The sequence below is a fragment of the Meriones unguiculatus genome, chromosome 8 (genome assembly GCF_030254825.1).
Source record: "Meriones unguiculatus strain TT.TT164.6M chromosome 8, Bangor_MerUng_6.1, whole genome shotgun sequence".
In the NCBI taxonomy this organism is placed as follows: domain Eukaryota; kingdom Metazoa; phylum Chordata; class Mammalia; order Rodentia; family Muridae; genus Meriones; species Meriones unguiculatus.
The window spans coordinates 85,391,804-85,416,951 of record NC_083356.1 but is presented as its reverse complement, the minus strand read 5'-3'; the positions used below and the strand labels follow the sequence as shown (position 1 = coordinate 85,416,951).

Sequence of the window (25,148 nt, the reverse complement as noted above, 5' to 3'; positions counted from 1 at the left end):
CTGCCAGGGACACACCTTTGCTACCAAAGCTACACCTCCTAATTCTGCTCAAACAGTTCACCAGCTGGGAACTATGTATTTAAATATATAAGTCCATGGGAGCCATTCTCATTCAAACTACCACATTTACTTAGAAGGCAGGGTCTCTTTCCAGGGCTAGAAAGGAAGCTTAGAACAAAGCCCGGATACTTTCACCTTTTCCATACGGTAATCTGAATTCCAAGGAATGGCAAAGCTGATGTACTGTTGAGGCTACCATAGCAGGAGAGTCAGTTATCTTCAGCAGTGTGGCCCTTGGTGGTCAGCCATTCTCCGGCGGGTGGCCCTGCCCCCATGCAGATGGACAGCTTAAATAAACTCAGTGGGCTATAGAAAAGAATGCAGAAAGTTAAAAGGAGGCTTGCATGTGTTTGGGGGTAGGTGGGGTTGTTCCAGGCAAGGCTGGAGGGGCTGGGAAGGATGGATATGATCTAAATATACTGTACTCGTATATGAAATTGCCAGTCGATCAATCAATCAATCAGTCAATCAGTACACTAGGTGAATAAAGGTGGGGAGCAATAGTGGAAGACACCGAGCATCAACCTTTTGGCCTCCATTTGCAAACACACACAAGTCCAAACACAAAATGGAACAGTCTGGGGAGACAGCTTAGTGAGTAAAGGCTTGCTATACAATCCTAGCATCCTGTGTAAAGCTGGGTATGGCAGTACCTGCCTGTAATCTCAGTTCTTGGAGGTGGAGAAAGGAGAGCTTGCTAGCTGGCTAGTTTAGGCAGTGAGCACTGGGTTTGGTGAGAGATCCTGTCTCAAAGTGTAAAGATGGAACAATGTAGGAAGACACTAATGGCTAACCCCCTAGTCTCCACACAAGCACATGTAGGCTCCTGCACAAAATACAATGGTGGAGCTAGGTCCAGATATATGACAATGCCAGCAATTTAAGGTGACCTTCTAGCAAATCCTCAACAAGGAATGTTATATATTTAGGTAAATGATGTTTATTGGACATAAGTGCAATTTTTAACCGTGTATAAAATTTGGAAGTAAAAGTCAAAGAAAACAAACAGTAGGAAAACACTAACTGGAAAACAAAATTTGTTGCTACTGTATAAAAATAGAACTTAAAGCAAAATCCACTATTAGGACAATATTAAGAAGAATGGCATAAAGTGAATAAATTGTAATAAATAAAAAGGAAAAAATAAAAAAAGAACTTGACTGCAAAAAAAAAAATAATGGCAGCAGCTACTTAATGAAAAAAAGGTAACAACTCTCTTAGGATATGTAACGATTCTGAATTTATAGGTATTAAACAACATATATTCCAAACATGTGTGGCTAGATTGACCGGATTACAATAAAAAATAGACAGCTTACAATTTGTGGAAATGTGTTGACACCCGGCTCTAAGTAATAGATCAAATGGACACAGTCACAGGTAGGACACAGACAATGTTAACGCTGTAAATTGTATGCATAGAGTGACACCACTATAGTGAGTCTTAAGCTAAGCAGGATGAGGATGTGGGGTTTTCTAGAACATTTTGGAACATGGAGCGAACTGACCATTAGGTTATTGGAAGCATACCTGGGCTGTGGAAGCATTGTTTCCTGGCATTGTCACTAAGGTGCTTCTGGATGAGACTGGCATTTGGATTAGTCAGCCCAGTAAGAAAGCTCTGTCCACTGATAGGGGAGGACCTCCTCCCCTTTCATCTGACCCTAGCTTATCAGGTAACTTCATGCCTGGCTGCAAAGTCCTCCTCTGTGGTCTGTCAGTGGACTTGGAAAGGGGCAGGGAGACGATGAAAGAGTGAGGGTGGGATTGGGAGGGAATGAGGGAGAGGGCAACAGCTGGGATACAAAGTGAATAAACTGTTACTAATATTAAAAAAACAAAAATTTAATTTATAAAAAAGAGAAAGATCTGTCTTCATTCTCTGTGGGCAGGTACAGTTTGGTCAGGTGAGGACCTAAGCTGTCAAAAAAAAAAAAAAAACAGAGGAAGTGCAAGGTCCTCCCTTCTTCCTGAGGGAGCTTTCTCCTTCCCCTCCAGGATGTCAAGACTCCCAGTTCTCTGGGCTTTGGAATCCAGGACTTGAACCAGCAGCCTTCCCCTAAAGATGCTCTCAGACGCTACACCATGAGCTTCTGTGATGCTCAAGCTTTTTGTCTATTATCAGCCTATCTATATATCTATCTATCTGTCTGTCTGTCTATCTATCTATTTATATCTATCTATCTATCTATCTATCTATCTATCTTCTACCTCTTTATCTACCTCTGTTTTTGTCATTCATCTATCTATTTTCTATCTATCCCTTCTTGTTTCTTTTTCTTTCTATGGAAAATACTGACTAATAAAACCCTTGCAAACATTTTGGTTGGCCTAAAATAATGACTAATTTAGAAACTGAGAAGTAAAGTCGAACACAATTTATCACATTAGCAATAAAAAACAAAAGTTCCAAAAATACTTGAAAGTGCAAAATGCATGTCAGTTCCATAAAACCGAAGGATGAAATATTACAAGCACGGTTTGAATAACATTCTTGCTTCTTTCTCAAAAATTGAGTCCTAGGACCATGTGATGGAACAGAGCAAGCTAGTAAGACTTAAGTTGTGTAGGAAGGTGTGCCGTGCCCAAGGAGGAGGAGAAACAGCAGTAGGCAATATCTGGCAATCTCGCCGGAGTAAATACCATGAACAAAACAAGATGGTACCCATGATGGACAGTGGCCCAGTGGGAGAATGCAACCCAGAACAGCAGAGAGAGGAGAGCTACGCAGAGAAAGGTCTTGTTAAGGTGATAAGAGTTGTAGCAGAAGCAACTGCATTAGTAATTGCCACAAGAATTGTGGCATTTTTTTTTACACTTTGACGTGGCAGTTATTAATAGATAGAAATGGAAATTTAGAATGACTATGTAAACAGTATAGGTGTCATAATGTACGCATACAGGCACACACGGAAATGAATGTAAGTGGAGGCTAGAGAGAAGGATCAGCGCTGTCTGCTTCTCCAGGGGATCTGGGTTCAATTCCCAGCGCGCACACAGCAGTTCAAAGTTGTCTGTAACTCCTGTTCCAAGGATCCTCACACAGACATATATGTAGTCAAAACACCAATGTACATAAAATAAAAATAAACAGATTGTTTTAACAAAAGAAATAAACATAAGTGTCTGGCATGCACAGTCTTTCCCTTGGTAGGCAAGAATAGAAGACACCGATTTAGTAGAGAGGTATGGTGGGTGTCAGTTAATGAAGCCATGACTGGCATGCTATCAGGTATAGGAAAAGCACATCATTGAGGCTGCAGGACAGCCAAGGCCAGTCCTAGGGAAACATGAAGTAAGTCCACACTGAGGTGAATTTTGTAGAGTAACTGATTCATCTTCAAGGGCATTAAAATTAGAAAGTCAGTGTAAACTGGGCATGGTGGTGCATGACTGTAATTCCAGCACTAGGGAGGCAGCGGCAGGCAGGTCTCTGAGTTCAAGGCCTAATCTACAGAGTCCAGCCAAGGATACATAAGAGAAACCCTACCTCGTCTTGAAGAACCAAGGGTGGGATGGACAGAGGGAGGGAGGGAGGGAGGGAGGGAGGGAGGGAGGGAGGGAGGGAGGGAGGGAGGGAGGGAGAGAAGAAGAAAGAAAGGAAAGAAAGAAAGAAAGAGAGAGAGAGAGAGAGAAAGAGAAAGAAAAAGAAGAGACCTAAGCTACATCTAGTGTGAGATTCTGAATTGAACCCCACCAGTAGAAGTGCTTATCACTGTGAAAGTTGTCGCATTGCATAAAGACCCATCAGCTTCACGGGCAGCAGAAGTGGTTGGAGGGAAAGCAAAGACATCCAGGGGTTAGTGGTGTCTCTGTGGAAGTGCCTGTTCTTCCTTCACCTCCCTGGGTGAAAGGACACAAGAGCAGAGAGCTCTGTGGTCTCGTTACTGGGAAGAGGCCAGGAGGCTTGCGGCCTCAGATATCCCTGTGGACAAATCATAGAGGTAGCTGTGTGAAGTGTTTGCACAGCTCCACATTCACGTGGTTTCTACAGGTCCAAACAGTGGGAAGATATTTAGCCCAAGAGGCCCCACACTGAGCACACCAAGGTTAAGGGTGGAGTAAGAGTAAGTTTAGACTAAAGAATGAACAGAAGAACAGATTGGCTAGTGACAGACAGCTCAGATATCTGCATAAACTGATGCTTGGGTATGAAGTGGACATCATCCCAGCCCTCTTGCTTCTTTGCGAGGTTCCCTGGGCATGGTTTTGAAAGTTGCTTAATGGATGGATGGATTAATGGATGGATGGATGGATGGATGGATGGATGGATGGATGGATGCATGAGTCAGTGAAAAATAAAATGGGAGTTCAATTTAACGCTGCCACCCCACCCCACCCCACCCCCTGGTCAAGGGTTCTCTCTGTGGAAACCACCTAGAAACAGCCAGGCTCCCCACAGGCTCTATGCCCACCACTCTCCAGAGCCGAAACTACTTACAGAGCCTGGGGAACAGGATCCCATGCCGTTTCCATCTGCAAGTGAAGTAGGCTCCCCTGGTTACCAGATAAGCAACAGCTTCACAAAATAGTACATTAGGAAAAAATATCACTGGGTGATGCAGAAAAAGAGAATTGTTTAAAAAGCAAAACGACTTCCAAGCAAGTCTGCTTGTTAACTGAAGAAAAATAAGTAGCACTTGAGTTCTTTTATGCCCTGTGTGGAATCTCCTTTTTATCCCGTCCTTTATGGGTTTTATACTTAGGGAGATGTTAGTGGAGGCAAATTTGTGATTCCAAAGACGTCTACAAATGTACACGCACTCACACAGCATAACCAAGCCACAGTATTTAAACAGACATTTTTTTTCCTCTGTCTTAGTCTTCACTTCTTAGAGCGAAACATTGGTGCAGCGATGTGTCACGGCTGCTATTAGCAAAGTCCAAGGCAAAAAGTGTGCCCGGGATGATCAGCCTCGGCAGTCCCTCCATGCAGCGCGGTTACATTGTAAGACTGTCTAATGCACTCGTAGGTTTGATCAGTTTCAAGAGATGAGTATCACCTCACTTCAAACAATATGGTACAGTCTCATTGTATAGAATTATGGCTGCTGTCAATCAGCATATGGCATAACCCTTAAAGTGCCAGCTCTGGGGAATGTCATAAAAATGATTGCAACACTTGCATTAATTAGTAAGTTTTTTTTTTTTTTTTTTACAAAAATGAACAAAACCTGTTAAGACAATTTATGTGCTGTAGTATCACTTGCTCGTTTTTGTTATCATAGAAATGTCTGTGTCGCGCTTATGTGTACACACCCACCTGAGTAGCCATCCTGATAAATATAGCATGCCCGTGAGTCCCTCGGTCTGAATGGGGGCATGTTCTAGACTTTATTTAATGATCCCTCAGAATACATCAGCTAAAATAAGAAGTCGGTGGAAAGTAAGGGTAAGCATTCAGTGACCAATGAATTTTTGGTATTGATAGAACAAAGCCAAAATTTAAAAGCCCACCGAATCAGGAACAAATGATAGGTGGATTTGTTTAGATGCGATGCAGAATCGTAGTCTTTGAAATATTATTAATTTTGCTTTTCTGAAATTAATAGATGTGACATTTTGAGTGAATAAAAATTATTCTCATTTTTTTTCTGCTTCCACATTAAAATAGTCGCTATCTATTCCTTCTTATTTGAAGTGACCATTTTTGTGTGACATTTGTCATTCTTTGCTTCTCCCTCAACAGGACAGTAGTTACTGTCTCCACTGTGTGAGCCGCTGGAGGGACACTGCCACCTTTACATGACACATGCCAGTGTGATCCAAGACTCCCTACATCCCCTTGCTAAAGGTAGGTAGTGCCCAGACTCACCTATGTTTGTTGAGGGTATTATCTATACCTCACTGGATTATTGAGGATTTTTTTTCTCAAAGAAATCCCCTCTCACAGCATTTTCTGAATTCTCCTACCCACATTTCGGGTCTTTTCTGTCCTCTTTATCACTCGAAAAGTCGCTTCTGTGAGCAACAGACACTGAATACAGCCATCAGGGCCCCCACTTCCACATATCTGTGGCCTTGTGTGGTGCTCTCCGTTTGAGTGTGGACAAGGCCTTGTGGCTTGCTTCTGAAGTGTAGACTATGGGCAACGTAATTGAAGCACCTCCATGTCGGTCACATAAAACTGGCGTCTGCCTTGCTGGCAGAGTTGGTCACAGTCTCTCTGTTAGAGAGCCAGCCCTCGTGGTTCCTGAGAGAGCGAGACGTAGTCCAGTACGTCTGCTGAACCTAATCCTACCACCCAGGAATGTCTGAGCTCCGATGGGGATTCTGCCTTGGTGAAACATTTGCTATTTATTGGTGATCTAGGAGCTTGAAGCTGACCCTTTCACATGGAGAGAGGGAACAGTCTTTACTCCAGGCCTACAGAGGAACCTTGGTGTGACTGTGCTATCTGTCAGCTAACATCTGGACTGCACTTTCCAAACAGACATGAAGCAGTACACCCTGCTAAACTGTACCCAATGCTAAAGCCAAGGATACTGTAGGGGTAAGGCCTATGTTTTACCTTAAGCTGCTAACGTCTGGGTTTATTTGTTACACAGAGGTAGACAACTCCGTCAACCACTCTTAGCGAACACACTCACTAGCTCCTTGCCGTGATTAGTGGAATAGCGCAGCTGAAAACAGATGTCTTTATACTTTTTTTTCTCTATTCTTCAGCCAATAGAAAGTTTCAACACAGTGGCAGGTTTAGGGAGAGGGCCGGTCGGTGCACAATGGGGCTTCTCACAAAGAGCCTGCTGTCTTTCATGTGTTATTCTTTTGATTAGGATATAAATATGAGCGTTAAGGTTTATGTATTTTTTAAACATCTAATTCTAATTTGGTTCCGTTGAGACATTGGCACTACAGAAATACGAAGTGGCTTTTTTTTTCATGTTGTCAATATTATATTCAAATATACAACTGCACTATTTTATACCTCTTCCTATCAGATCAGCAGTGCAGTGAACTTAGGATTCCTGGGAGAATTAATAATCTAGCCACAGCCTTCAAGAGAAAGGAAGATAGGGGATTTCTTCTTGTGAAAGCTTCTGTTTACCCACCTGTCCACAGCAATGGAGAAGAGCCATGATTAAAACCGCTACCACAGTTCACATCAAACTTTTTTTTTTTTTTTTTTCACTCTGAGAGTCATTAGAACTATTTGATCTTTCCCATATGTATTTAGGCTAATATTAAGGTCTTCTCCCCGGCCCCCTTAGATTCAAAGGTACGGTTGGTGTAAAGGGACAACCTACTTGGGTAGAAGAGGAGAGCCAATTTGGTACCAGACAGATTCCATTGGGGGTGGGGAAGTCCCCAGGTGTGACTTTCTGAGAAATCTGTTTACTTAAAGGCTCTTAAGTAATTGAGGGTTTGAAACAGTAATAAAAATGTGAGACAACCTTCCCAATTAGATTAACAACATTTAAATAAATTTTAATTAATTTCAAATAAATTATATCTAGTCTAGGTTATAGGGAAAATGACTTGTGCACAGTTGGTGGAAGTGTAAATTGGCACAGACTGTAGAGCAATTTAACAAAATTCTTCAACATTTTAAGTCCACTTCATGTCTAGGAATTTATGCCAAGAAAATATTTCTGAATTTATGTTTAAAGATGTTTACTAAAACAGTTTATGAGAACAAAAAATTAATGGAGCCTAATGCTTGCCAGTAGAATTAAATATATCATGAAATAAACAAAATGAAGGTGATTATAGCCAGTTAAAGGGGAATATTTGTACTGGTAAAATATCATTATTTTTTAAAGTTAGTTATCTACACACACATACACATGCACACACACACACACACACACACACATAATTTGGTGTTAAAAACTGTCAACCCTGTATGTATCTAAGTAAAGCTATCAAATCTTTAAAATTGGTTTCTCTAGTGGAGAAATTATTCTAAGATATTTTAATATTTTTCAGTGAGCATGGCCATTCAAAAAAGCACATTGTTACATACCAAATATAAAACCAAGAGTTCATTGGAGACAAAGTGAGAGTTGCTACTTAGGAAAATACTATTTTAGTAACTGAATAAGTATTCTGAGCCAATGTCCTTGAGCTTTGATTTTATATAGGACAAAGAATGAGGTTAGAGCTGATTGGTTGTTTTCGTCTCATTCAATGAGAATTCCCAGGCTAAGGGCAGTGGAGATGGCTCAGCACTCAGAGTACCTGCAGCTCTTGGAGAGGGCTCAGGCTCAGTTCCCAGCACGGCTCACAGTAACATACAACTCCAGTTCCCAGAAATCTGACTCCCCCTTCTGGACTCTGTGGGCACTCGAATACATATGTTACACAGAACAGGCAAACTGGCAGGCCCACGTACAGATAAAATATAAAAAAAAATAAATCTTTTTAACAAAAAAGAAGAAGAAGAAGAAGAAGAAGAAAGAAAGAAAGAAAGAAAGAAAGAAAGAAAGAAAGAAAGAAAGAAAGAAAGAGGGAAAAGGAAATGAAAAATGAATATGAGGGAAATGCCAGTGTCTCTCCCAGCATAAAAATGTCAGGATAATTATCGTCAATAGCAATCACAAGGAAAAGGTGTTTGGGGAGGATATAGGAAAATGTGGGTTGAACCAGGGCATCCCACCGCACATGAGACTAAAGTACAGTTGACTGCTGCTCTCAGACTGAATCGGACGCTGTGGTCCGAGCTGACTTTAAATGGCTGTGCAGTCCACTTCACTGTCCCTATTAATCTGTTGATCGAAATCGCACTTAAACATGTAAGTATGTAAGCGTTCTGAAAGGCTAAAGAAGTAATGTAAATTGAGGCGTTAGACTCATAAAAATGTTCCCTTCCCTACACCAAGCCATGAGTTGACAATTTTGGTTATAAAAGGATATGATTTTTCAAAGAGTGGGTTGGTATTAATTACAAAAAATACGTTTATGTTGCATTTTGATAGATTATCAATGATGAGGCAAATAGCAATTTGACACCATGAAGACCAATTAACCAACATCAACCTTAATCTTTAGCTTGTTTTCAAAGCATTTTCTTTAGGAATGTGTTTAGATAATATCATTCTCTTCTTGAAAAATGAACTTGCTTTTTGCTTAAAATTACATCTGAACAACAACAACAAAAATCGCAGTCTGGCAATGTAACAGGAACGAAAATCATCTAAGTGGGCGGGATGGTAAGATGAACGCTGTGGTTCTGCTCACAGTAATGTAACTGGATTGCTTTTTAAATTAAGTGAATTTGTATGTCCACTTTTTCCTAATGGAATCAGTTTTGATATACTCTTTGTTCGTGCTGTTATCCGCTTCAGCATAAGGGTTCTTTGTATTAACTTTTTAAAGTTACATTACAAAGAGGTTTTAAGATTTCCCAACAGGCTTTTATTTAACCAAAGCTTTTGATCTCAAACCTGCTGGGGCCTAGTGAAATCCTCACCAATTCTCCGGTAACTCTTCACTATTGGAATTTGAAAAGACCCACCTGAAGGATTTAACTCCCTGTAAGGTTCCAGCTGCCCTTCAGCTCGCTCCTCTATTCAAGCCGACCCGTGAGGGTTCTGGCAACGCCTTTGTGATCTCTAAGCATCCTAAGATGTCCTTTGCAGTTTTCTTCCCTAGGAAATAAAAACCAGGAGGAGACAGACCTGTATACCTCATGTCCTGCCATCTTCAGTTGAACAGGACCACAGGGAGTCTGCTTAACAACCTTTGCTACCTAAATACCTTTTGGACATGGGGACTCCATAAAAGAACTTTCATTGCCTCCATTACCCTACCGCGGTGCATAACAAATTAGATTTAAAAGGCTACCTCTCTCCCTTGCAGCCATTTCCATCATTTCTTTAAAATTTCAATTTAGTGTCTTGTGACAGAATCTTCTTTAAAAACCCTATAATGTCAATCACTCTAACGGAACATTGGTTCCAAAGGCCTAGATTTATGTTATTATAGACAAATCACACTTCAAAAGATCAAGTAGAGGAAGAAATAGACAGCGATGCTTACCAGATGCAGATGTAAAGCTACAGGCAGCAAATACCAGTTGGGGTTAGCTTCAGAATAAAAGTTTGAGTTAATTTTGTTTAGCCCACAATCTTTGTTTTTGGGAAGAATTGGAAGTTGAATTTTAAATTTATCTCCTTTCTATGTTAACCTGTTTGAGAAAATGTACACTGATTTTAAGACAACACTTGACTGTAGCATTTAAGCATTTTGTTTATTTAGTAACTTCACTGTGCAGAGACTTTTGAGCATAAAAACAGCAGCAGGAACAAGAGCCCTATAAAGTTTTGCAAAGACCATGACGTTTCCTGCCTTTGAGGGAAGAACAAGGGGTAATTTAAAATGTCTATCTTTATCTTCTATTAACATTTACAAAAGTGTCTTCATTATCAGCAAAATATTGGCTGTTTATTGATAAATACATATTGCCTGCAGGAGATGTAATCAGCCTGATGACCAAGCCTCAGATTCACCTCAGATTCATCTCAAATAACTGGGAGGAAGTCTCTCTGGAGGGGACCGTGTTTGTAGAGCTGCATTCATGGCTTCTTTAGGACACATTGTGCACACAGCCTCAATCGCTGACCCAAGGGGATCTTGGTACTGAATGGCTTTACTCCCTTGGGCTCTTGGGTAAGTATGGAAAAGTAGTCTTGACCACTGGAATGTTCTCAGTTTGGGCAAATGGAACACCACGACCAAGCCTGTAGAACACGGTACGGCGGCTCATCACCTTACTTGACTTGGTTCTGCAGACGTTTGGGACACGCCAGTTTGTTTCTCTTTCTGACTAGCTGCCTGGTGCAATCCTGCCTTCTGTGTTCAGTGATAATCGAGCAGATGAAGATGCTATGATCTTTCCTCAATAAATAAACAAAAGAGAGTTCTTGAAGACTTGCAAACCACAAGAATGGTGTGGGAATTAAAAATGTTTCCTAATTTTTGTGGTTATTACAGATATTACTTCAGATATACTCTTTATACAATTGTACTGCAAAAAAGTATTCAATTTTTATGTATAGACAAAACGTTCCTCAAGTATCTGTCATAGTGCAAACTTTACTCTCACCACTTTTACTCATAATGTAAACAGCGAAAATTGTCTTTGTCATTTTTTAAAAAATGCATATAACCTTTGATAAAAAAAAAAAATGTACTCCCAAGGATGGAGAAATGACTCAGTAGTTAAAAGCACTGGCTGCTCTTCCACAAGACCTGGATTAAAACTCCCAGCATCCACATGATAGCTCACAACTGTCCGTAATCCACTTCCAGGGAATCTGATGCCCTCCTCTGATCTCCTCGGGCATGAATGTGGTACTCATACATACATACATGTAGGCAAAACACTCATTCGTATAAAATAAATAATCTTAAAAAAAACCTGTACTCCCCAAAAGGAGTCTAAAGGCAGTCGGTTGCTCATCAGGTGACGTCACAAAGAACTTTTATACTGTGGAAATTCATCGTTTGCACTGTCTGGGTGAGCGTGTAGCTGGTTTATCATAATGAAAGCTAAAGCCCTGGAGATTTTTTCGTAAATAACAGATTGCATAAGTGATTGATATTTTAACTATTGAGAAAAGTGACATCTTATTATTAGAGCTATATCTTATTTAATATTGTCTATCTTAGGATGTAAAGATTTGGTTTTTTCAAATTGTCTTCAGAAGGAGTTTCTTACAGTTTTTTTCTAATACACACAAATCTATATTGTATTTATAAGCATTGTATTCAAGGCTACCAGGATTCTAAATGACACATGATAGTCCACGGTCTCAAAAACTTGGTTTGGACTGGCTCTATCCCTACTGCTTGCATTTCGGCATTGAATTAAAAAAAGAAAAATCCTATTCCAAAGGTTTGTTTATGGCTATTAAATTATTTTAAAAGGTTTTAGAGGGCATTCTCTGTAATCAAGTATAAGTCAAGAAAAATGGCGTACTCCCTCAGTACGCCAGCCACACAGAAAACTTGACCCAACACCAAGCTCGCTGTCAGACTCACAGCTGCCACAGCAACCAATGAGACTAGAAGAGCGGCAGCCAGGAAGTCAGGTGCTGAGGTTGGAGAGAAGCCCTTTCAGAGCCTCTGGCAGCGGTCCCTTCAGCTGCTGTACAACCACGGTACAGGCCCAGAGGTGTTGGATCTGATTTTGGACCACAGCAGGGGAGTGAAGTACAACCAATATTGTCAACAGCAAGACTGTCAAGTTAGCACAGATAATATATTCATGGAAGAGCTATTGCTCTGCTGTGAGGGTTCTAGAAGGAGAGCATGCCAAGGGAATGCACTGAGCAGCTCTGCAAGCGTAAGCTACCCCTCATAGGAACTGAGCAGGAAGTCTCCATTGGCCTCTGGCCTTTCCACTCTTGCAGGAAGCAGGTCTTGTTAGCTGAGGCCTCACAAGTAGGAGCCGAGGCTGAAGTACCTGCACAGAGCAAAGCATAGTCAGGAAGGATGGCATAAGCAGATTTCGAAAGGAAAAGGGGGTTTGAATTTGGCACGAGTAACAGAGAGCTGTCATGTTCTCTTCCTTCAGTAGAGAAAACAAGTGACCCAAAATAGAAAATAAATGACCCCTTCTATGATTAGCAACTCATTGTGTTTGCCTCATGTCAAGAACGCTGTCAACAAACTAATAATAAATACACACTGATCACCTCTCCAGACCAAAGCAAATAAGCAGAGAGCACATCTGTGTGGCAGGGCTTGGATGACTGGCATGTTTGCAGCTCAAGAGCCTGGGGCTTTGGAGGGTGTTTCCTGACTCCTGCAGCATTTCTCCAGCACTGAGCAGTGGGGTGGGAGTTCTGAATTTTGAGCTCCCCGTGCACACAGCTACCCTGGCCAGGTGACTGCCTGCTGTGTGGCCTCCAGACTGATATTATTATAGCCATCACCATTGGTGTGGAGACTTGGTATGACCCCCTCAGAAAAATCTCCCCAAGTGACAAATATGTCAGGAAAATCTTCCCAAGTGACAGGCATGTCAATCCTCTATAGCCAGAAGCACCTGGTACAGGCCCGGAGCAGAGTGTGTTTTCAGCAAATGCTTGTTAAGTTTAATAAATGCCTCTAGGGACTGAGGTAATTCAGGAAGTTTGAAGCCTGGTAAAGTCCTACCATTTATTCATTTATTAAAGACTCTCTTATTTTTTTTTAATATTTCTGACTTTGTTGAGGTGTGACTGAGAAATGGTACTTGTACATACGGTATAGAATACAACGTTTTGACATTCGTATATTGTAAATGGATTATATCCTGTTGCTTCACACTGTTACCTGTTTTGTTTCATGTAGTAATGGCGGTTAAGATTTTCTCTCAGAACATGGTATGTACTATTGCTAATTGTGGCCATCACACTGTCCATTAGGTCTGCTCTGTAGTTTCATTTGTGTGGGGATTTTTTTTTTTTTTTTTTTTTTTTTTTTTTGCTTTTGTTCTTTGAGACAGGGCTGCCTAAAATCAAGACTGGCCTGGAACCAGCTGAGCAGCACAGGATGGCCTTGAACTTCTGATCCACATGTCTCCTCCTCCTCCTCCTCCCAAAGGCTGTGCTGGGGAGGCCAAGCTAGCCAAACTTTTAACCAACTGAGCTACATCCCCAGTCCTCCTTAGATTTCTTATAACAAAAGATTTGTACCCTCTCTTCAACCTCTTCAGACTTTACCTGATAGTGGAGGATACAGAAGGTATGGGGGGAAGCACAAGACATGACATAGATTGATACATACTCACTACGTAGACCAGAATGGCCTGTGTGACGGAACATCATGCTACACACATGCGCAAAGAGCAGTATTTGGTGTGGCCTGAGGGGAGTGGCTAACATGCTTTGGATAAGGTAGATGGGTGTGAATCACAAGAACAGTCGGGAACTCATTCCAATCCTGTCACCTAGCTATCCACAATATGGATAGCTTCAGTTGTCAACTGTCTGGCCAAATTTTCACTACAACCTTCAGTAGATTTTATTTTCCTCCTTACTGGTATGGAAACCCAGGCTAATGCTGTCTGCATCCAGGGAAGCTGCCTCGGAGCTCCACAGAAGGATGTACAGCAATGAGAACGAGCAGAAGCCTTCCAGTCATAAGCCTACAGTTCCACAGCCCTGTTGGGCAAAACCATAGCTGAGTTTGAGAACTAGGTATCATCAGCGTAAGAGTGTCTCTCTAAACCACAGCCAAACACTAGGGGAAGCCAAGGGAACCCTGAAGACGAGGGGGGAAGAAAGATTCTAGGAGCCGGAGTGGCTGAGGATACCGTGAGAACACAGCCCACAGAATCAGCTAAGCAGGGCTCACTCATAGCGGCTCATAAAGACTGAAGTGACAATCACGGAGCCTGCATGGGTCAACCAGGCTTAGGACCCACTATGCAGACCAGAATAGCCTCAAGCTCGCAGTCTCTCTTTCTTTCTCTCCCTCCCCCTCTCTTCTCTCTTCTCCTCTCCTTTCCCTTCTTTCATGCTCTTGTCTCCATGGAGGACCTTCACTAAAAGACCAGGGCACTAGGTGCAGGAACATAGCAGCCCGTGAGAAACAGCCTGTATTTGATTCTGTTCATTGTACTAATGAAAAGCAGCAGAAATGGAAAGTAACCAGTTGATTTAAGAAATGAGTGACAGGACTAAGAATACCTTAAATAAATAAACATGAGATTGTTCTCGGTTGGCACGTGGAGTATCAGACAGTCAGGCACAGAAAAACATCCCATTATATCATTCTATTTAGAGCAAGCCCTTCCAGTGGGAGCCAACGGGCAGGATGGCTTAAAGTTCAGCTAGTGGCAGGGTAGGAAGGCAGTTTCCTTCAGCACCTACCGTACGACAGGGCCTCTTTTGCGCTTGATCCCATCCAATTATCACAACAGCCTGTCTTGTGGAAGCCTGAACTTCAGAATGGTGGCCATTGATGATGGTTTCTCAGAAGTCAGGTGAGGGGCTCTCTTCTTGACCATGAACACTGCAGCCACTTGCCCGTCCTTTGGACGTGTATGTCTGTGTCACCCTTGGTGTCCCTGGTCTTTCACAGTGAGTCCTGAATACTGACTGGAGGAACTCACGTTGCTCTCAGCCAGGCTGAATCCCAGCAGCTTGATGTGAACCCCTGGGCTCCTGGCCACTGTTAGCTTCAGGGTGCATGTGATTATGGGCTTAGGTGCAGTTACGCCTGTAACGCAGTCTTGTACACTAGATGTTAAAGCACACGGGAACAAGAGCTATGCACGGTGTGCTGCCCGAAACATGAAGGTGACCTAAAACATACAGAACAGAGCAATTTGAAACCAAGTCTTCCTGGGGCTAAAGTTCCCGGATGCACCTCAGTACTTCCTGGTTCTTGCCAATTAAAAGTACGTATTTCTCACTTTTTGAAAATAAATGGGAAAATGCCTGATCATTTCCCCAAACTCTGCCTCAATTCAAATGCTACCTACAAAGAAATCTATTTTAAAGCATTGCTTGTGTTATTCTAACATCCAGGAAATTTACCTTTTCTAGGTACAAAGACTTAGAATGAAATCTAGTTTTCATCTTCTTGGTTTAGCCTAGGAGGTCAAGTTTTGGAGCACATACATAAATCTTTTCTTGATTAAGGGCAAAAGTTAGTTGTTCATTATTATTAGTATTATTATTGTGTGTGTGTGCTTGTCTGTTTGTGCGCTGTGTACCTGTAGGAGCCTGAGGAACCTGAAGAGGTCTTTCAAATCCCTGAGACTGGGGTGATAGGAGATTATAAACTGCCCAGTTTGGGTGCTGGGCCTCAAACCTGGGTCCTCTTCAAGAGCAGTAAGTGCTCTAAACAACTGATCCATTTCTCTACCCCCTTTCATTTGTAATTATTAAAGCATTTTAAAGCAGATACCACGAATATATGTATGTATGTATGTATGCATGAACAAACAAAAAATACAGATCTACCGAATTATCCTTAAAGAACTGAAAAACTGGTGCTAGTTGAACCAGTATTTTTTAAGGCATTCCGGCTAACAATATCAAAACCCCAGTAATGTATCTTTATTGATTATGAATGTGTTGTTAAGTGTATCATGTCATATCGAAAACAAAATGTTCAAGAGCTGGAGAGGACAGGAACCACACAAGGAGAACAACAGAACAAGAAAGTTTGAACACAAGGAACATCCCAGAGACTCATACTCCAACCAAGGACTATTCATGGAGATAACCTAGAACCCCTGCCCAGATGTAGCACATGACAGTTCAGTGTCCAAGTGGGTTACATAGTAATGGGAAGAGGGACTGCCTCTGACAAAATATGATTGGCCTGCTCTTTGATCACCTCCCCCTGAGGGGGGAGCAGCCTTACCAGGCCACAGAAGATGACAATGTGGCCACTTCTGATGTGATTTGATAGACTAAGATCAGAAGGAAGGAGAGGAGGACATCCCCTATCAGTGGACTTGGGGAGGGGCATGAGTGAAGAAGGGGGAGGGAGGGGCTTATGGGGGATACAAAGTGAATAAAGTGTAATTAATAATAAAAAAAGAAAAAAATGTTCTGTGTGTCAACAGATTGTATCTCAGTGACTTTTTTGTACTGCCTTAATTCTACTGAACTGTTGGCTCTCTAACAGAAAGCACAAAACTAAAAGTCAGAGTGCAAAAAACAAAAAGAAGGAAAAAGAAAAATCACCTCTGTGCAGCTTTTATTTGCCTGTCCATTTTCTAGCACATTTGTCTGATCTTAAAGTGTTGAGGCACCAGCTGCCTCACCGTGCCAAATCATCTGCTTCTCACCTCTCAGGCAGCCATGCTCAGTGTTCAGGTACTAATAGATCAGCTTCAAATTCATAGTCCTTGTCTTGGTACTCCAGTATAGACTCTTAAAAGTGTGTAGTAAAGCGTCTCCCATTTCTTAAGTTCTGGTGGGGTTCCAAATCCGACCTTACTTTCTGAATCAATTTCAGTTTTTCTACTCTAACGGGAAATTGCTAAGTATGACTTCTTTATATACAAGTTCACCCATTAATGGATAACTCTTCATCAGTTAGGGATATGCTAATCTGCAATTCACAGAAAAGGTAAGAATGTGAGTTAATAAAAAAGTTGCTTCATCTTTAACAAATGTTAGAGCTGAGCGGCAACTGGCCGTGGGTTAATAGTTCAACATTGCCAGGAGAGATGTCAGTAGAGTGTTCTTTCCTGAACCATATTGCCGCTCAGAAAAAAGACAGTTGCTAACCCTCTAATACAGGGAAAAGGCAAAAAAAAAGCATCTAAGTAAGGTTCAGTGGATAGAATTGTTTCAGGTGGTTATTTAAGAAAGTCAGGACACTGTTAAAATGGTTTGCCAACTAAATTTTTTTTGTAAGGAGTCAAAGGCAGGATGGGTGTGGGAGGCTCCATTAGTGTTTTTCTCCATAAACTCTTTGGAAAGCAAAACTTTCTAGTTAGAGGCCATCATAATGTCCCAGGTTTACCTGCTTCTGCCATGTCTGCTGAGTGCTGGAACTAGAGATGTCCCCCACCATTCCCAGCTCAAGTGAACAAGGACATTGTTTTTTGGTTTGGGGGATTTTTTGTTGTTGTTTTGTTTTGTTTTTACAAAGGGAGGAAAAACAATCTAAGTATTAAACCCCTTTGGATATATGTTATGAAGCTATAGAATATGTATTCATGCTACCTAAGATCCTAGAAAATGTCAAACATAGAATATAATTTAAACAAACAAACAAACAAACAAACAAAAAAAAACAAGCCTAAAAATTACCTGGTTATGGGCCTTGACAGCCTGGAGTGCCCAAGAAGCCTGTAGCTGGAAAGATGCTCATAGCACCATAGCGACAAGTTATCCAAATAGGCAAGTCTCCTAAAAGAAGATTAATGATTCTCAACAGGGGACCTATGGTACTATGAAAAAATACTGTAAATATGTAGGATAATAAAAGAAGCAGAAGAAAAAATTGATATAAAGTGAAAGAAGAAAATATGATGTCAAGGAAAGATAAATTTGAAAAAGGAAATTTGCAGAAACAAGAAATCTGATGATTCAACTATAAGTCCTGACTTGATGGTGATTGAGTCCTGACTCGATAGCTAAAGAACTGTACTGAAAGATGTACCTAAATAAAGTACCAGCAGTTATCATAGAGCAAAGACAAAACGTGTGTGTGTGTGTGTGTGTGTGTGTGTGTTTGTGTGTGTGTGTGGTTTTTTAATGGATGCTTAGAGACATGAAGGAAGGAATCCAGAAAGTACATTTATCTATGAACAGATACAGACGCATGAGATAAATGAAAATAATTCTACATTTAGATATATCATAGTAAAAACAAATAATTCAAGAGTAACATAGTTTATATTACATTGGGTAGGGAAACCGCTCTATAAAGTGCTTGCCAAGCAAGCCTGGAGACCTGAATTGGATGCTCAGCATCCAGGTAAAGAGCCAAGCATGGTGGCTCGTGCTTGTAGTCCTGGGGGTAGGAAGGTGTGGATGGGCAGATGTGTGGAGCTTGCCAGCCAACCAGCCTGATGAGTGAGCTTCCAACCAGGGAGGGAACCTGTCTCCAAATGTAAAGTGAGAACCAGTCAACGTGCAGAAAATGAGGGCGCTCTGCTCTGGATGAGACATCTGCATCACACCTCTTCCCGAGAGGCTCAGGGATCATCTTTGAAGTGGGCGTGTGTAGGGAGATGGGAAAAGCCAGCATGAGCAGACATCAGAGCCAAGCGGTATATGCCAGATGCTGGAGCACAGTCTCACACATGATACCACATCAGCCAAGACGGCAAGCGCACAGTGATGGCTGCCTGTGTTAGTACTCTTCAGGGATGCAGGCTCGCGGAGCCCGCTCATGTACATGCAGGCGGCACTAAACGCAAAGGTCTTACCATGTGGTCTCTGGCTAGCCTGGAACTCAGTATGAAGACCAGGCTGGCTTCAAACTCAGATCACCTGCCTCTGCCTCCCTAATGCTGGGATTAAAGCTGTACAACAGATCGGCCGCTCAGAAGAGACGTGTCTATGTTTTATAGGATACAGAGTGTTAATTGTTTCTATCCCTTTGAGATCGGCTTCTGTACTTTTCTTGCCTATTATGACCCTCTAAAAGGAAAAGGATGAAGGCAGCTCTGGTCTACATAGTGAATCTCAGGACAGCCAGGGCTATGAAGAGAAACAAAACAAACAAACAAAAAACGTCACCACAAAAAAGTTTATGAAAAAAAGTTGAAAAGATGTTAAAAGAATCAGAGGGTAAGAAACAGAGGGGAAGTAGGGAAGTCAAGTAATACATTGACAGAAGGAGGGAATCCTTAAAAGTTAATAAAGAAAGAAAATGTGGTGAGGATGTCCAAAGAATTCTGGAAGAAGCAGCCCTTTGTCAGGGGCCTCTGCACTGTGCCTCTTGGACAGACTCCACAGCTATGTCAGCTCTAAGCCATTCTTCCATGCAGTCTGTTAAGACAGAGAACTTAAACACCTTATTGAAGATGGAAGAATTAGTAGAAGCTGGAAATGAAATCGTACCTCAAATTACGTACCCTGGGAAGGACAGGGCAGGCCACTCTGTTCCTCTGGGTAGGACAGAAAAGTTGGGCCCTTTCTTCTCCAGCTAATTACACAGCTGATTACTGCAGAACAAAGGGAGACACACAGAAAAGAGGGCTGACCAGGGTGAGCCAGGCCTGGCAGGGAGAAAGGAAGATGATTCATTGAAAACCCTTTGTCCTGCTGCTCTGTCTGTGGTGACATCCTGGGCCTTGAAGAGTGGGGAATCCAGATGTGAGGAATTGAGGCATTTTCAGACCCAGGCAAGCCACAAAACAGCCATAAAAGCTCTTCAGATTTCTTTCTTCATTTTCTTTCACAATGCCTGGCCTGGCCTGGCCTTAGGGATAGAGCCTCCCTCAGGAGCAGTTAGCCAAGAGGCTAGGGGCTCTTCTGCAACCCAGAGCCTTGGCTCTAGACAGAAATACCGAGACTTTGTTCCAACAGTGAGGTGAAAAGTGGACCAGAGAGATATCGCAAGGAAAAATCACCCCATCATTAGTTCAAAAAGATTAGAATCTCATCCTTAAGAAAGTGCTTTGTACAAATTTTCACTACTTCAAAAAGTTATCATTCCTATTTTGTGATATTTCTGGGAAAGAAATAAAGGCCATTTTAAATTCTCAGATTCTGTTTTGCTGTTATCTTGAATAATTCTTGATGACTCCATTTATTTAAAATTTTCTCTTCTAATCAAAGACGGCTTTGAGGCTTTTAAATAAGGCCAAGTGTTTAAGAATGACTATTTAGAGCCTGCTAAATGTTTCAGTGTGGGAGTGGGAGCCTCAAATCTACAAATGTTAAATTGTCTTGGCTTTCGAGCTCTCTGACCCCTTTCAAGTTCCTAGGTTAAAAATTAAGCCCCTGCAGTGAAGGGCACCTGTATTTGTTTGCCCTGTTAGGCTGCCATTCTGAAATGCTTTACAGCTGTCTGAATTAGCATAATTAAATCCACATCAATTAAAAACCTCAGTCGCCTCTCTCCCTTCACATGTAGATGATGACATTTGTCTAAGGTGGGGAATAACAAAGGGACTTTTTAACAGCTGAAGACCTGGCTGAAAAGGTGGCTGCTAGGATTGATCTATTGTGAGGGGTTTACCTTAACGCTAGGCCAGTGGTCAATGAGAGTTATTTGGCGAAAGTAGTAGACGTTTGCATCTCAATGCCACCGGCCATTAGAGAAGTGCCTTTTACCACGGGCCTTTCCCGGCAGTGCTCTTTATGCTCCAGTAATGAGCGAAAACAAAGAAGCATTCTGACCTGGCCGTAGACGCCTTTACTTCTAAAAGAGGGAAGCCTGGTGACCTCTGGACAAGAGAAAAGGCTGCTCTGTGTGGTGCTCCCAAAAAAACTTCCTAGAGATGGAAACTGACGTGGGGTCCAGGGGTTAATTTCTGGAACAGAAAAATTTGCATACAAATGAAAAATGATGGGGTTCCTGTTATCCTAAATTTTCAATGTCATCGGCATCAAGCAGCAGCCTCCGTTCATTTGCCATTTAAAGACTGTTCGTTACCTTAGAGAAACGGGCACCTGGTCAGATATCTGCTCTGGGCAGTTCAGTGACATGATCTGGGCAGCTTCATCTGGAGCATGAGTTTTCTGGGCATCTTTGTAATCTTCCAAATACACTCGAATGATGCTCATTTGTATAATTACAGACTGCTTTGTATAAACAGTGAGTGGCACGTGGTGAAATTCTTTGAGCATGTACTTTTATCATCCCTTTGAGTTACTTACAGCATTTCCTTCATTCAAGACCACATAGAAGGACAAGTTGGTCTAGGTTAAAAACTCCAGAGACAGGGACAAGGAGTTCAGCAAGATAAGTGGCATTCTTTTATTCTTATTTTGGCTTGTTGTTTGCTTGGGGTGGTGTCATTAATCCCCCTTTCAGCCCCCTCCCCCCCAATTATTAATATGAGAGAAAAGAGTCCTGCATAAACTTCAGGAAACATATAAAAAGAGACATTTCAACTTGGGACATCTGAGTTTGAGAAATCCCTTAAGGCAACGAGGCCGCCAAGGATATTCAGACGCAAAACTTGAGTGAATTATAATGTTTAGGCCAAAGAAAAGATCCTCTTTAACTGGGACTTTCACATATATATATGTATTGTCTGGTCATACGTATGTCTGATGCACTCAACACCATTAGTACACATATAAAAATGACCATAAATGCCTTCATTTTTGTCAGTTATTTTTTAATTGTGGCGATGACTTGGCAAAGAGAATTTGGAACCAGCAAGCCTAATAACTTGATGTCCTGTGTAGACAGAGATTGATATTGATTCTAGTATCTGTTCACCAAATCTTACACACCCAATATTGCAATGACATGATTTGAAAGTTTGGTACAATTAGCCCTGGTCTCTGTGTGATGGAATTGTTTGAACGCTGCGTAGCTGAAACTTGTTCGCATCCCAGTGTGTTGTGAAGGCGAACTTCAAAGGAAATAGTCTATCTCTCAACTCCAGCTCCTGAGTGTCTTGGAAGTATAATTCAGGGAGGCTTAACTCTGCCCGCTGAGCAAGGGCGATGTGACACTGACGACGCTGTTAATCGCTAGCGGAATACTGTTTGCAAAAGGACTCTCTATTAGATAAACAGCGGAGGCCCCAGAAAGTATGGGGAAAATACACCCCTAGTCATAGACAAAAATTGGGCGTGGGGGGGGGAGAAAAGTCTTCAAAGTTAGACCGTATGTGTTGACAAAATTTAGGGATTTTAAAACGTGTGCCTACACGTTTATTTTATAAATTGTACGTAAGACTGGCTCCTTTTCCAGTGCAAAATCAAATATTTAGATTTGCACAAACCTATGGAAGCCAGATTTTAGACAAAAAGGGATTTTTTTTTTTTTTGTCAGACTGTCAGTCTGAATTTCATCACAATCTGTTCAGCTGTTTTTGTCACAGGCAGGCGTAAGAAGTACCAGGGACGTGCGTATTGGTATTTATTATTAAAATGAGAGTGTTAGTCCTGCTTTCTAATGACCTTTCATTCTTAAAGCCAGTACCAGCCAGTGCTTCATGAGGAGGTACATGGTACTCATGAAATACATGCACGAAGGCAGAGAAAGAGGCTCAGTGCTAAGTGTCCATGGCTAACAACTATAAAACAGGCTTTTCAACTTTTTTTTTTTTAAATGACACTGAAAATTCTGCCTCAATACATTTTACTGTACCTGTATTATTTTGCCTTGGAGGAAAACTCAAAAGTGGTTATGCCGGAAGCAAAATCGAATGTTTTATTTAATGTCATGATTTCTTTATTTTATCCTTCATGCTAATCTATAATTAACCTGGGTTGGCATATTCAATATCATTTAACATACTTGCACAATTCTATGCAATGACTGCCTTCAAGAAGCTTAAAGCTAGAACTTGTACCTATGGAAGATAGGCCACTACAATGAAAAACAAGTATTAAATCTTATTTAGTTGTTAGGTTATAAAGCTTTCAGCCAAGACGTTTTGATACATAATGCTTTATATAGAGAGCCACTTGTCACAGAAATGAGATGAAAACGTTACTCTTCCTAAGTGAGGCTCTCAATAATAGTACAGTTTTTGTCATGCTTGACTATATCACAGTAAACAGAGTCCATTTGTGTAAAATAAAAATCTACAACAAATTCACCTTTTAAAATTTATTTTTATGCTAATTACAGCTTATTCACTTTGTTTCCCAGCTGTAGCCCCCTTCCTCATTCTCTCCCAATCCTGCCCTCCCTCCCTCACCTCCTCCCATGCCCCTCTCCAAATGAGACCTGATAATCGAGGGTCAGATGGAAGGGGAGGAGGACCTCCCCTAATAAATTTATCTTTAACAGAGTATATTGGTCTGCCCATGCTGCCGTAATAAAACATCACAGACAGGGTGACTTAACATAAATGCATTTTTTCCCAGCTCTGTAGAGAACACTACCCTCGAACCTTAATCTCTTCCTGAATTGCAAGGATTTCCTCTCTTCTTAAAAGGGCACAATCCTATTGGACCAGGACCACTGACCATGTCAGGAGCCTCTAATTACCTCCTTAAAGCCCAATCTCCACCTGTAGCGACCTCTAACCAACCTGGCCTACAGCTTCAGCAAATGCTTCTGAAGAGACTCGGTGTGGTCCGCACTGAGAAAACTCACTACAGGAACCACAGGATTCCTCACTTTCTGGTCGTGCTTGTGTCTGCTCCGCACAAAGCCAGACATTCATAGCGGAAATCCCAAGTTTGGTTTTGCGTATTTGTGAGTAACAACACCATAGTGTAGTTCCAGGATGTCAGGCAGTGGCCTCGGATACGGCTATAAGGAGTCTCGGTGGTAAGGACACCGCTGCCACACACCGAGAGGTAGAGACCCAGTTCTTGCAGTCAGTCTGTCAAGTACAGGCAGTTGGCATGGGTAATGGGTCTCATGCAGTTGTCTTTGACTTATTCTGTGCTTCCATTTTTTTTTTTAATTGCCTATTTGTCCACCTCAAAGAAGGTCTAGTCCTACTGAAATATGAAAAATTTCATCTAACCTGCTACATTTCAATTGGGTAAAAAAAAAAGAAAATGTAGCTTTCCATGTTTGGAGGCGGGTTTACTTCAAAGGTCAGGCTTTCACTGGCCTTTTTTATATTGGAAATTTATATTGGAACTATTTGTTGTATTTCCAGTTCTGTTGAAGAATTGGCATCACATAAGATGTGGTGTGTACAGGGGTCTTTCCTGAGACTCATACTCCAACCAAGGACCATGCATGGCAGTGTCCAAGTAGGTTCCAAAGTAATGGGGAGAGGGACTGTCTCTGACATGGACTGATTGGCCTGCTCTTTGATCCCCTCCCCCTGAGGGGGAGCAGCCTTACCAGGCCACAGAAGAAGACAATGCAGCCACTCCTGATGAGATCTGATAGACTAGAATCAGAAGGAAGGAGAGGAGGACCTCCCCTATCAGTGGACTGGGGGAGGGGCATGTGTGAAGAAGGGGGAGGGAAGGTGGAATTAGGAGGGGAGGAGGGAGGGGTTTATGGGGGAGATACAAAGTGAATAAAGTGTAATTAATAAAAGTTAAAAAAACTGTTCATTTAATCAACTATGTGAGAAAATTTGCTTTGAAACATTTCATTAGATCATTTATGTACATATAAGTAAATGGAAGTGTATCATAAGAGAATCTTAGTGTATTTTACAGGCTGGGAATTATAAAGTATTAATGTTAAAATTTTCATAATAAAATTAACTATTTTATTATGAAACTATTAAAAAAAGATGTGGTGTGTGGAGCCTAGAATTGCCAACCTTCTAATAGATTTTGTACTTTCATCAGAACACTGACCAAATACTCTTTAGCACTTCGTTGTGCTCTTCTTTAAAGTCTGTTTTACTTGGGGTGTTTAGGCCTCTGCCTCCCTTCCACCAACTCTTTACTCTTAGGAAAGAGTGAAGGTTAGTGGAGGGGGGGTGCAGACCCCTTTACTTTCATAGCTGTTTAGGGTCGATGGGTTCTTTGGGGGCTATACCAATCTCCATCAACAGCAAATACAGCAAGCGATCTCCTCTGCCCATCTCCTCCAAACTGCCACACCCTCTTTCTGGGCTCCCC

General features: G+C 41.6%; 1 long non-coding RNA gene across 1 annotated transcript in view; it reads right to left on the bottom strand.

Moving 5' to 3' along the window:
* Positions 1-19,637, bottom strand: part of LOC132656030 (uncharacterized) — a 33,014-nt gene extending 13,377 nt beyond the window's left edge. The window contains exons 1-4 of the long non-coding RNA XR_009593987.1: positions 19,547-19,637; positions 17,772-17,870; positions 14,865-15,298; positions 196-366 (exon numbers count right to left, since the gene is read on the bottom strand). This is a non-coding gene — a long non-coding RNA (uncharacterized LOC132656030). The remainder of the gene's footprint in view (positions 1-195; positions 367-14,864; positions 15,299-17,771; positions 17,871-19,546) is intronic.
* Positions 19,638-25,148: the final 5,511 nt, after the last annotated feature.